Here is a 9721-nt window from a genome sequence, read left to right on the forward strand (position 1 = left end):
TCCGTTGAGGCTTGCTTTGCAACCAGTTATGTGGTCAGTTTTGGAGAAAGTTCCATGGGGTGCTGAAAAGAAAGAATTTTTTTTTGTGTTTGGAGAAATGTTCTGTAGTGGTCTGTTAGGTCCATTTAGTTTATGTCTGTTAGCTCCTTGATTTCTTTGTTTACATTTTGTCCTAATGCCATATCCATTGGTAAGAGGAGGACATTGAAGTGTCTGAGGGCCAATATGTAATTTAAGCTGTAGTAGTGTTTTCTTTTACAAAAATGAGCACTTTTGTGTTTGGTGCATAGATGTTAAGAATTGAAACAACATCTTTGTAGAGTTTTTCCTTTGTTGTATATGTTTTTCTTAACTCTTTTGATTAATTTTGGGTTGAAATCTATTTTGTTAGATCTGAAAATGGCTATGCCAAAATGCTTCTTAGATCCATTTTCCTGGAATAGCTTTTTCCAACCCTTGACCCTAAAGTAATGTCTATCCTTGATGTTGAAGTGTGCTCTGGCTTAGGAAATTTTTCTTCTATAATTTTGTCCAAAATATTTTCTGAGCCTTTGAGCTGGGATTCTTCTCCTTTGTATATTCCTACTCTTCCTATGTTTGGCCTTTTCATAGTGTTCCAGAATTCTGGGATGTTTTTGTCAGGAAATTTTTAGATTTAACATTTTCTTTGACCTATGTATCCATTTTATTTATTGTATCTTCAAAGCTGGAGTTTCTCTTTTCCATCTCTAGTATTTTGTTGGTGAAACTTGCGTTTGTACTTCCTGTTTACATTCCTAAGTTTTTCATTTCCAGAATTTCTTAAGTTTGTGTTTCCTCTATTACTTGTATTTTCACTTTCAGGCCTTGTGCAGTTTTATTCATTACTTTCAACTGTTTTTCTTTTTCTGGCTTCTTAAGTGATTTATTTATTTACTCCAAATATTTGTGTTTTCCTGGATTTCTCTAAGGAAGTTGTTCATTTCATCTTTAAGTATCTCTATGATTTCATAGAGAGTTTGTGTGTGTATGTGTGTGTGTGTGTGTGTGTGTGTGTGTGTGTGTGTGTGTGTTTGCTTCTACTATTTTGGAATATTCAGGGCCTCTTGTAGAAGAATTGCTGGACTCTGGTGGAAGTCAGAAGTGGGCAGCCTGTGGGATCCCAAGAGTCATGGATCAGGGTGCAAGGCTGCAGCTGATATTCTGTTGCAGTTCTAGGAATGAACCTGAGGGATTGGATGTGCTGGAAGGAAAGAGAGGCTGTGTTAAGATCTTTTTAAATTAGTTTTAAAGGATAGAAATGCATTGTTCTAGTCTGTCTATGACTTACCTATTGCTGCTGTAATAATTCAAGACCTTGGCAACTCAAGCAAGACAATCATCTTAGCATCTGTCACGAGGGCCACCAGCCATCTTCAAAGCCAGCAGTTTCATATCTTTACTATACTTCTTTTCCTTTTGTTTCATTCACTGATGACAGCAGAGACTAGAAACTATCTCCATTTTAAAGAATTTATTTGAATAGATTGGGAGCACATGGACAATGCAGCATCATTTTCCAGTCTCAAAATCTGAGTCTCCATCTCAATCACAGGCCGTCTTTTCTATCATAGTCAAGAGTCATAGGTTTTGAGAATTGGGATGTAACCATCCTTTGGAAACCACTTGCCCCATCAAACTACCTTAGAAGTATAAAGAAACTGGGGAGAAGAATGAAAAAAAAATGAAGATTCTACATTAACAGTATTTGTTGCTCTGTAACACTTTTGTGTTCTAAAATGTATTCCTACCTCAAAAATAAGAGAAGTAGAACCCAGGAAGGTAAACATACATAATGTTCAAAACACTAGTTGCTCAATCAAAAGAAGCTTGACTGAGTAGTGGCTGTGAATATTAAGGATTAAGGATGTCTCTAAAAATAGACCAGACTGAGAACCCTATTCACTATCCCAGGTTCTTCTCTTACCAAAGAAAGAATTCAGAAACAGAAGTAAGGAATCAAGAGGAAATGTATTACCAAGCAAGGAAAGACCCTCACTGAGTTTAGGCTTCTCAACAGAGAGTCCCAACATGGAGTGTTTAGATAGCACTTCTTATGGGTTTGTGGAATTCTGCCCTCTGAGAATGGTATGACTGTTACCTTCTTGTCATCAAAACAGTTGTGATTGCTTGAATTAAATATTCACAAGAATTGGCTTACTACCATTCCCTGTAGAAAGAAGATTGACATGGTTACCAGACTCTCACCTGAGACTCCATCCACTTGCTCTCTCCTCCCCACACACTCCCACATCAGATGATGTAATCCTGCTTCTGTTCTATGTGGTGTGAGAGGCGCTAGAGTTAGACAGCTGACTGTGGTTAAGAATTCTATCTGTACAGCTTCTCAGAGGTCAGTACTCAGCTTTGGCTGATACTTTCCTGTGAGCTAGTTCTAAACAGCCTTTCACTCACGGTCCTCTAACCACCCACCAAACTGGGCTTACATGAAATTGGTTTTTGTTTGTTGATGTGTTTGTTGCATGTTATTGGAGCCTTATTCAGGGTGAATAGACAAGAAATGTTACAAGAAAGTTCCTCAATAATGGACAAGTATGAATGGAAGGGAGGATCATTCATGAGTTAAGGTGAAAAAACTACAAAGAATTCTAGGAAGGGATTGGAATTTTCTATTCATAGAGCGGTTTACTCCTATTTTATATCCTTACAGAGGTTAATTGAATGTGACCTGTGTCAGATGAATATCTGTAAAGTCAAAGACATGCTTCAACCATATGAAGCAAAACACATATCATGGTTATGTTTGTCAGTTGGTTTTGTAGTTAGCTCCTTAATTTGGTTCTATCTATATAGCCTACCTCAGTAACTAGCAAAGTAAAAATTTAAAGGCTAAACAAAATGTACTATAATAATCTCAGACAGTAACAAAGGAGTTGGGCTAACAATCATTACACTCTCTCCTGACTAAAGCTTAACTATTAATTATTAAACCTTATGTGTATTAAGTATATTATAATATTAAGACTTTATTATATTTATATACTATATAATCTTAAGGCTAAGTATTATAATCCTTAGTTATATTATTATTAGTTATGCCTGTAATGCATTAAGACTCAATACAAAATTAATAAATCAAATATAAGTTAGCCAATTTTGATTAGAATCAATGGAAAATTTGTCTTAGCTGGGAGAGGGGAAAAGGAGGTAAGAACATAAAGACCACTGGCTTTCCCTCACATTGCTACCATAATTGATCAGCTAAGGTAGGGGTGGATAAGCTTCTGTAAGGGACCTCATAATGAGAATAGATTGATCCCCGCTGCTTCTGTTCAAGTAAATCCTACTGTTGCAGCACTAAATCTGTCAGAAAGTGTCTGTGCTTTCTCAACATATTTTTCATAACATAATATTAAAAGTAGTCATAACTATTCCATATAAGTCAAGTAGAGAGAACTGTCTAGGCTACTTCAAACAAAACAAGTAGCGTAAATAGCTAGATAATTGCAGCCAAACCAAACAAACAAACAAAACAAAAAGAAAGCAAGCACAAAGCTCTACAATTCAGCTCTATATACCACTATGAATGAAAGCAACAATAACAACAACAGCAGCAACACACACCAAGCTTGAAAATAAAAATAACCATAACCAATGATCTACATAAAACTCTGGTTGAGTGTTTTAAGAGAAAAAGACTCAGTGACTACAGGAGTTGCTTGTTGAATCAAGAATGGAAAGTATGACAATTCAACTTGTGCTTTTAATAAACATTTTAGTAAGAGAAAAACAATGCAATTGTCTTAAATGCCGAAAGACACAGTATCAGTTATTCTCAATGCCAAGCACTTTGTAAAAGTTTGCAAAAGTCTTACAAGACTAAAAGAGGAAGGATCTGTTTAACACTGAGACATCTACCTCAAAGCCTGTATACCTTCCAGTGACATGGTGAATTACACCTTTTAATGTCCATGGAAAAGCAGCTGACTGCAAATACATTTCATAATGACCTTGTGGTAAGATGAGAGTAATGAGGCATATGCCTTGCTAAAAAGGAGACCAAGGGGCTTATTATGTAACCTTACTATCACCAAAAGGAGCATTGAAGACAACTTAACAAAAGTGATAATTCTAAAATAGGCAGGTAAAATTCCACACCTTTTCCTACCCACCAGCTAAAGGGAAGTGGAAAAGATATGAAACATAAAGAAATGTTTTAACATATAAAAATGATAGGCTACCTATGATGTTGCATGCTTGCAATCTAAGCATTCACAGGAGGAGCTGAACCATGAGACTAATCTAGACTATATGGCAAGAGCCTTCTGAAAAGGGGTGGAGTGGCAGTGAGTCAAATTATATAGCAAGTATGAAATAAATAAGTAAATAAGAAGCTATCATTAGGGAGGCCACTAAAAACCAGCATTATATCAGTGTGCCATTGTGTATATATGCATATTACTTTTTAATTTTCTGGATTTGAAGGCACATCATTTAAAGTTTGCTTAGCAAACTGTGTATTCGTTTGCTTTCTGTAGTGAAATAATCACGACCACTGGGAAAATAACATGGGGAGGAAAGTATTTTTTTTTTCAGCTTGCATATCACAGTCCATCTTCAAGGCAATCTAGGGCAGGAGCTGAAGGCAGGAACCTCGGGGAAGGAATGCAGATTCCTGGCTTACTTCTGTCAGCTTGCTCACCCACCTATTTGTCTTATACAGCCTGTGACAAATAGTGGGAATGGCTCTTCTCATGGTGGACTGGGTCCATCAATCAAGAAACTCTTCCACAAACATGGCCTTAAGATAGCTAATCTGACAGAGGAAGCTTCCCATTTGAGTTTTCTTTTTCCCAGATGGCTCAAGTTAAGTTGACCAAAAGAACCAGCACATGATGTGATATTAAGTAAATCTGTACTTATAGCAAAAAATTATCACTTAATATCATATCTTTATGCAATAAAATGTACAATGAAAAACAAATGCTGTGATAATGTTTAGTAACAAATAACATGAAAAGTAAAGTAATATATTTTTACTACATATATAAAAACAATGAAGTTCCATTAGAAAAATTAATAAAATGGGAAGTTCTAATAAGTAATATGGAAATAAATACTAAACAATTTTTTCAGAATTGTTAATTAATGACAAATGAAAAACGTATCTTGGTGTGTGTGTGTGTGTATGCGTTGCATTGAAGGGATATATTGTGTGTTTGTACATGTTGTTTGGGGGGATATGTTGTGTGTGTATATATGTTGTATGGGGGATCTATGCTGTGGGGGGATGTGTTGTGTATATGTATATGCTGCATGTGTTTATATGTTTTGTGTGCATATGTTGTGTGAGTAGATATATTGCATGTATGTGTATGCTGTGAGCATGGAGAAAAATCAAGGTATTCAAAGTCTAATCTATCAGAAAACTTCAAGGGTGCACTATCATGATTAACTCTAGTCCCTGTGACACATTAAGTCTACAAAACTGACTCTTCTTCTATTTACAAATCTGTAACCTTTGTCTAACCTTTCTAACACATTCAAGCCATCTTTCTCCTCAGTAACACCATATAGCCTGAGCAGGTTATATTTACTTATTGATATCCATAGATGCATGTAATAACAATTAATAAGATAGGAGGCTCTAACTTTGAAAGGGAGGGGAGGATGAATATATATATATATGAGTACATATGTATATATATGAATATGCACATGTATATATATGAGGGCTTGGAGAGAGCAAAGGGAGGGGGAAGACAATGACATAATTACAGTTTAACCTCAAAAGATAATTTTTTGAAACCACCTCTCATTTATGTTTCTATAAATTCCACTTTAAAAATAACATATATAAAACCATGCAAGCATTAGTGCCAGACTTAATTCACATACTATAATATTCTCCAGTTTCATCTATGCTTCTATAAGTGACATTTTTAAGGCTGGATAGCAGTCCATTATGTATAAATATAGTGTATTTCTTTATCCATATAGCCAATAACAGATGTTTAGGGTTTTTGCCTATCATGACTATGGTGGAAAATACAGAAATTAATGTGAGATTGCTGATATTTGTTCAAGATACTTAGGGCACAGCTTTTCCTGGTGAAACATGAAAAGCAATATCTCTTCATTCCATATAAGGTGCTAGCTACAGAGTCAAAACCAATTCCATTCAAAGCTAGGATGGTGAAACAATGTGCTCAGTGGGGTTACTCACAAGAACATGGGTAACTCAAAGTAGACACATTGCTGAAAATCCCTCCTGGGTGAGTGAGGACTCAGGATAGCTGCACCCCCAGCTCCCTGCATAGGCCTCTCCTCTCAGCAATCTGAGGAAGAACTTGTGAATCTAGTATCTTCCTATCCTTCCTTAGACTTACAAGAGCAGCCTGAATCGTGTTCGTTTTTCTTAGTCTTCTGAGCCTCCCTCCAGTAGCAAATGTCTCAGTTCAGAGGAAACAGGTATACAACAAGCAACCGCATGTTTATTTTTATTTTGTTGCCTGTTATTGCTGACACGTCCAAAATAAAATATGATTGCCAGGACCAATGACACAAAGAATTTTTTTCTTGGAGTCCTGAGCACTCCAATGTTGAAGAGGTAGTTCTTTTAACAACTTCATTCTTCATCTACCTTCAAAAATATAAAACTGAATTTCAAAAAAATACCTCAGATCTCCAATGTAAATTCTTTATTCAAGTTGTATTATCAAAGAGTCAAACTTATCATAGTTTCAAAATACTCAGTTAAAAAACAATCCAATAAAAAATGAACACATCTTTGAACAAATACTTCATTAATTAGTATTTTAATAGTCATTAGTAATTGGATAAAAGCAAATTGAAAGTATAATTAAATATTACTAAATACCATTAGAATGGTTTCATAAAAATAGTTAGCAGCTGTCAGCAAGCATGCTGAAAAACTAGACTTCCTTGTACATTATTGCTCTTTGGAAGGTGTTTAGAAATTTCTTATAAATTTTGGCATACACTTTCCAAATGGCCCAGCCATTCCACTCTTCAATATTTTTCTAACTGAAAGGACAATTTGTATGTACCCAACCTATATGGCAATATGTTGCAGGATGTTTGATCACACTGTGAATCCCAAGACTGTAAACTGGAAAAATCTGTTTTATGTTGTGGAATGGTTCAGCCTTAGCACACACCTTTAACCCAAGAGCTTTCTGTAAATAAGACGTGGAGAAAGCAACCAGTTTAGAGGGAGTGGACATAAGAAAACCCAGGAAGTGGAAAGGAGGGTCTTTGAGTTGAAGGGCATTTAGAAGTGAGGAGAAGGAGAAGGAGCCATTTCCTTCTGGGACATCAGTGGTGGAGGGAGGTCAGCTGGGCGCTTCCTCTGTCTCTCTGAGCTAGGAGCTTTCACCACAGCCATCTATCTCCTGAGTCTTCCTTTGGTAAATAAAGCATCTGGGATTTTGTCTTAAAAACAACAATGTAGCATCTACGTTGTTTTAAACCTTGAGCATAAAAGTCAGAAACGTTTCTTTGATAGATCATAATCATTCCAATATGATGGTGAAAACTCCGATAGTCTTTCTTGTAAATTACACTTTAACCAGAGCTAGAAAGCCAATTGTCAAAACAATAAAGCAGGACCCTCCGCCTTCTACTTATGCTGAGCACAATTTTTACTAATTCCTTTACTTAATCCATCTTAAAATTCCTTCTCATAAACTAAAACTTTGCTTCAGACCATGTCTTCTTAAAATCCAGTCTTACCTGACCGAAGGCGGATGCTTTTACTCTAGAGGGCTCCTAGGACTTCTCTAGAAACACATCTCAGCCCCCACTGCTGCTGAGACCATAAGAAGCCAGGCTCAGGAGCAAGGTTGGGAAGTTTGTTCCTTATGTTAGTTAACTACAGCAGCAGTCACAATATGAGTTTGACAAAACTTGCAGAACTACATATTAACAGGGATAAATTTGTGATATGAAAACTTTACTTAAATTAAAACTATGAGAATAAAAGCCCTTTCTTTTATTTTGTTCCATCCAAACTTGATGTCTCCTCCTGTGTTGCCTCTTTAACATTTCAAAAATTATTTATTTTAAGAAATCTCTTTGCCTTGCTTTATAATTTCTACTTCTTGAGAAGCTTGATCTTCAGCAATTGTTCTTCTTAATGACTTTATTTAGGGTTCTATCATAAAAGGCTGTCAAACTTCAACTTTGTAATGGTTAATTTTGTGACCAATTTAAGAGTGCTCAGAAAGCTGCAAAATATCTCTGGCTAAGAGTGTGAGGGTGTCTACAGCAGAACCTAGTCTCTGAACCAGAAGCCAAAAGGGAAGATTTCTCTCCTACAGGCGCAGACTTCTTCCAATCAACCGAAGAATGGAAACAGAAAGCTTTTGGAAGGGCAAATTCTGTGTTTGAAAGTGAACTACAGATTCCACAGCGCATATCAGTGACCATCCTCATTCTCCCACACCAGCCCAGGCCTTTAGCCTGACTGGTTCAGTATCTTTTGGGTCTCTGGCCAATAGAATTGCTCCATTGCTCCCCTTGCTTTTCTAGCACTGAGAAGTGAATCACAGCAACCATGTACAGACATCAGGAATGCACGAGTCAATACCCACAATAAACTTCTGATTTCTTCTCCTTCTTGCCTCCCTCCCACCCACTCTACGTATATCTTATTGGCTCTGTTTCTTTCTAGAACCCTGCAGCCCTCATAGTTATTAAAAGCATATGTTTGAGTTGTGTGTTCTACTTCATTTTCAATCCAAGACCCTAAAAAATGGCAGCTTCAAGATACTTCCAGGCTAGCAGAGTTTTCTTCTATTCCTGCTTTTTATTTGTTTTTTTTTTTTATTTTGTTTTTGTTTTTGCTTTTTAACTCCTGCTAGTTTAGCTTCTGTGTAATGATTGGTAATGGATCCAACTCCTACCACTGTCCCTAGGACCAGGTTTAAAACGCCCCAAGGGGCATTTTGCAGAGGCTCACTCTGCTCATCTGTCTTCTCTTCTGGCAACAAAACTCCCCCATTTGGTGACTTCATAATCAGCTACACATTTAAGTTATTTTATTTTCTCTAGCATTTCTCTACAAATTAATCTAAAAAATGACTGTTGTTTTAACTGAACAGCATATAGCTATGTTCTCTGACATAAAATTCTAACATTATTTGATTTTCTTCAGGCACAAAAAAAAAATTATTTAGAGCATTAACTTTTGTTGCAGATTTTTAAAAAAAGAAGTATTTGCCTATGATTTAGCTATTTCAAACTTTCATTGTCTGTTATATATACCTTCAATTTTTTATAAAATCTTCCATGCTTTGATATATGCTGTTTGTTTTATTTTTCATAGTGACTGAGGTACTGGTTTTTAAATACATTAATAATTAATTTAGGTAGATTCATGTCCAAACCAATAAAGTGTAAATGATATAATCAAGAAACAAGATATACTTGTAATCCCAGCCAATGAAAAGAAACATGAAAGATAAGTCGAGACACACAAAATGTGTATATAATAAATTCTTTCCTATTTACTTTGGGTGATTCAAACTTGTAATTAAATTACTCAATTAGAAATATTTTAAAACAATGTTTCTTTCTTGTTTTATTTTTTAAGGAAAAAATAAATGTGAAGTGAATAAAGGTGCCCAATGAGAGCTAAGTTACTAATATTGTATAATAGATCACTAGATTTAGAACATCCAACTGGAAAAGCTGGAAATGAGAAGTTTAGAGTTCAAGG

Source organism: Mastomys coucha, unplaced genomic scaffold (assembly GCF_008632895.1).
Source record: "Mastomys coucha isolate ucsf_1 unplaced genomic scaffold, UCSF_Mcou_1 pScaffold22, whole genome shotgun sequence".
Classification (NCBI taxonomy): Eukaryota; Metazoa; Chordata; class Mammalia; order Rodentia; family Muridae; genus Mastomys; species Mastomys coucha.